The following is a 4,797-nucleotide window of genomic DNA, read 5'->3' on the forward strand; positions in this document are numbered from 1 at the left end:
ACTCATATGAATATTAGCCTCATATCCCCTTTTCGATCTATCTGAAATATAGTTGCGGCTGCAGTATTTTTTTCTCTTCTCAAATTTAGCGTAGAAATGATTGAGAAACAATCTTCTCTTTTAGGGTTGTAATAATTGGATTAAACCAACCCCTAGTCCCAAATAAGGGACATCCAAGTTGGGAATCCCTTAACGTAAGTTGTCATGTCTATAGTTTCCCTCCAAAAGAGTTTCCCCTGAACAATGACTGGGCTCCAGATAATGTTGGCGTATGAAATGACCATTTTGCGCTTATTGCTCAATTTAGGATGATTTCTTCTTCTTTTTCTCCGTATGACTCGAGAGTACCTAATAACTCAAAAACATGCGTAAAATACATAATTTACAAGAAAAATAACAGAGAAAGCATAAACAATAGATAATAAATAGGATGTATTCTACACCCTATCAAATTCCCCCACACTTAGACTTTGCTAGTCCTCGAGAAAATCAAACTAAAACTTACAACTTCAATTCCAGCGTCCCAAGCATCCAAAGAGTTATGAGGACATAGAGTTTCTACATGCTAGTAATAAGAAGTTAGAAATACTAAAGAACATATTCTCATTCTTAAATGTTGAGTGAGAAATAACCACACCATAATGAGAGAACGTGTGTTTGAGAAGCGATCAATAAGCATTTCGCCTCGACTTCTGCCTCACCAAAAACGGTTTTATGAAATTGCACTCAAAGAACGTACTTTTATTGTTCTCACATGTGTGCAGGTTGGAATGAAGAGAGAAATTATGCAACACGTTGAATGGTGGGAAGGACAACTTCCGAAATATTTTAAAAACCCACATCTTTTAACATTTCGAAAAACCATTTTTCTGACGATCTCTAAGAAAGGAAATCAACCACTATTATCGAGGATGAGATTACTTACTCACCTTCACATCCGATCGCAATGATGATAACACCACTCTCACGGCATCCAATAGAAACGTCTTCGACTCCCCGTCCTCATCTTCTTGGTCTTCGTCTTCAACTATTGATGATAATAAACTCTTGAATTTCATAGATCCTTGAAAATTTGTAACCTTTATCCTCAAAATCCTTGTCGCTTGAAACTTCTTTATAGATTTACCTTCCCCACGGCTTATTAAATAAATATTAAAAACAATGATAAATTTTTCTCTTGTCTCATTTTTTTTTTTCAATTTACTTTTTTTTTTTTTCATTTTACTTTTTTTTAGAGAAAAGAGAAATAAAATACAAAACAAAGTGAAAATAAAAACAAACCATCGTCGTGGGAAAAGTACTTTACCGCTTGATTCTTCACAACTTGTATCGTCTCGAAATCATAAACTTCAATAATTCTCACCTTTTGCTTTTCTTTGCTCTTGTAAATAAGTCTTCAACTTGGATATAAAATTATGATCCTCATATGTAAGTCTTCAACATGTATATATAAAAATACGCTCATTTTATGTTGCTTTACTTGGATATGAAATTTACTCTTTTCTTGTTTTGTTGCTTGTAAACCTTGAAATTTTTCAACTTTCCTTGTAGATTTTGATGTCGCTCCCTTGTTGATGATGATGGTGTTTCTATGGATCCGTTGTTGTCGAGAGAGAATGATGCTAACTGCAAATCGAACTACAAGAAGGAGGCTTTCATCTATAGACGTCACCCTCATGATTGACTAAATTACCACTCAAGAGATCAAAAAGTAGTGATTCTATTGGTGGGAAGTTGGGTATCTCACCATTCTACCCGGAATTAACGTACGGTGACACACACTCAAAACAAATCTTTTTTAGTCAGCTACAAAGAATTTTTGGTCGGTGCCTCACATGATATAAATACGGGTAGTCTCCACTATGATTGATCAGCAACTCTAATAATGCATTTCTCCCTGCTCCTAATTTGCATCACTGTCATGATTAAATTCATTATTTAACACTCTAACAAGCAAGAAATCCGAACGTAGTTCCCTAACACTTCCAAGTTCAGTTATGTCGGTCAGAATTCTCTATGTAAACATAGAAGTATGCTAGCGACTCTAAAATCTCTAAAAGTTGGAGGTTTTATGAAAATATTTTTTATTTCTTTTTAAATATAGTTAACCACTCCCCACACTTAAACCTTACATTGTCCTCAATATAACTGAATCGTCCAAGTAAAGTCAAGGTTGGAAATCCTAGTATGATTGGAACAAGAAAAAATAAATAAACAAAACAAAAAGAAAATAAAAAGTAAAAGTAAAAGGTAAGAAATACAAAACCTATGGTTTGCCTCCCATTAAGCGCTTGTTTTAAAGTCGACGTCCCGATTTAGCTCTTGCATGATTCATTAGCCCGCATCAATCTCTTTAATGGGAAAACATGACTTCACATCACTTGGGTATCTCATTGTCTCAAAGATATTGAAGTGGATGACTGCACCATCAAACTCCATAGTCAAGGTTCCATTTTGGACATCAATCTTCATTCCAGCGGTGCTTAAGAATGGTCTACCCAATATCAAATGTGTAGACTTCGGAGAGTTCTCATCATTCATGTCTAAGACATAGAAATCGGCCGGGAATACAATCTCATTAACCTTCACCAAAACATTCTCAACAATCCCTTTCGGGTAAACATTAGATCGGTTAGCAAGTTCAAGAAATACTCTGGTCTCCTTAAGAGGACCGAGATTTAAAGAATCATAAATCGAGGAAGGCATAACATTAACCGATGCTCCCAAATCTAGCAAAGCTCGAGTAAACCTTGTTTTACCAATTGTGCAAGGCATGGTGAAACTACCGGGGTCCGTTAATTTAGGTGGGAGTTTCTTGAGAATGAACGTCGAAGCATTCTCCCCCACACTCATGACTTCATTCCCTTTCAATCTTTTCTTCTTCATGCACAACTCCTTTAAGAACTTTGCACAACGAGGAATTTATCGAATAGCTTCAATGAGTGGAATATTGACTTGTACTTCTTTAAGGATGTCCCAAATATCCTTTTATTCCAACACTTTCTTTGACTTAGCAAATCGGCTAGGAAACGGGGGTGGAGTGGTGAAAGTAGGAACCGGTTCCTTGGAATTATCCTTTGGTGTGGTTTCCTTTTTTTCTTCGACTAACTCTTCATGCACCTTATCTTGTTGATTTGGTTGCTCCACTTGTTTTCCACTCCTCAAGGAAATTTCATTAACAATCTCTCTTGGATTCACAAATGGTTGTGAAGGAAGCTTTGTGGATGCTTGAGATTTCATTAGGTTCACATCGGTTGCCAATTGCCACACTTGAATTTGTAAATCCTTGATTGCCGAACCGGTTTTTTGTTCCAAAGCCTTGATTGCCGAATCGTTCTTTTGTTGGTTTTGTTGTAACATAGAAGTGAGACCTTGCACGCTTTGCATTATCACATTGAACTTGTCATCATTCGAAGAATCTTGCTCCTTGACTTGTTGTGGTTGGAATTGTTGTTGAGGTTGGAAGCGTGATTGTTGGAATCCACCTTGTTGCACATATGGATTAGGAGTCGCCGCTTGCTTGTTCGCATAACTAAAGTTAGGATGATCCTTCCAACCGGGATTGTAAGTATTGGAGTATGGATCGTACCTTGGCCTTTGATTTGGATATAAAGCATTTACTTGTTCTGTCTCATCATCCGGAATAATTACCGCGGCCATTCGTTGCATTACCCTTTCCATGCTCTCCATCCTTTGTTCAAGGTATGATGATGAATCACTAACTTCATGCACTCGCCTAACCATTGGTTCTTCTCTTGTGTAGAATTGTTGCGAGTTCGCCGCCATACTCTCAGTCAACTCGGTAGCTTGGGCCACCGTCTTGTTCATTAGTGCACCACCACCCGCGGTGTCAAGAAGAGATCTGTCACTTGGTTGGAGAGCTTCGTAGAAGTATTGGAGTATCATAACGTCACTGAGTTGATGGTTTGGACAGCTTTCCAGCAATCTCTTGTATCGCTCCTAACATTCATAAAATGACTCTCCTACATTTTGCTTCATCCCACAAATCTCCTTGCGAATTTGAGTAGCTTTTGAGGCAGGAAAATATCTCTCGAGGAAAAGTTTCTTCATCCCATTCCATGTGGTGATACTTTCGGAAGGCAAATAATACAATCATTCGTTAGCATTTCCCGCCAAAGAGGACGGGAAAGATTTCAACATTTCTCCATCTGCATTAGTCTCCGGTGGAAGCATAGCCATGACTATGGTAGAGAAGTCCATAAGATGTTTATTTGGATCTTCATTCACCATGCCATGAAACTTTGGTAACTCTCTAATCAACCCCGGCTTGATCTCGAAGGTTGAATTAGTTTGGATACACCATTGTTGTGTATCGAGCTTGTGAGAAGCTAGATCCTTGAGTGTACGATCAGCCATTTCTTCTTCGTCTATATCGGAATCTGCGAACTCACTAGATGAAGAACGAGGAAGCGGAGTGTTAACCGCTTGCAAGAGGTCCTTTAGTTGATGTCGGATCGAAGACGTATACCAATTGGACTCGGTATGACCTCTTTAAGCATTCACCAAAGATATAGTACCTGAAACAAGATTCTCGAAAACTAAGTTAGATACGATATAGAATCTAACAAAGCAAGAATAAAGAAAAAATAAAAATAAAACAACTAAAATCGTCCGTTGCTCCTCGGAAGCGGCACCAAAATTTGATGCGTGTCGTAACCACAACAAATTAATTAATGTTTTTTCACCTAATTAACAAGTAATATAGTGTAGTCAAGTTCGTTCCCACGAGGAGCAAGATATTTTTAGTTGTAAAGTTGTCACAAAAAGGGGGGGGGG

Source organism: Papaver somniferum, chromosome 2 (assembly GCF_003573695.1).
Source record: "Papaver somniferum cultivar HN1 chromosome 2, ASM357369v1, whole genome shotgun sequence".
NCBI lineage: Eukaryota > Viridiplantae > Streptophyta > Magnoliopsida > Ranunculales > Papaveraceae > Papaver > Papaver somniferum.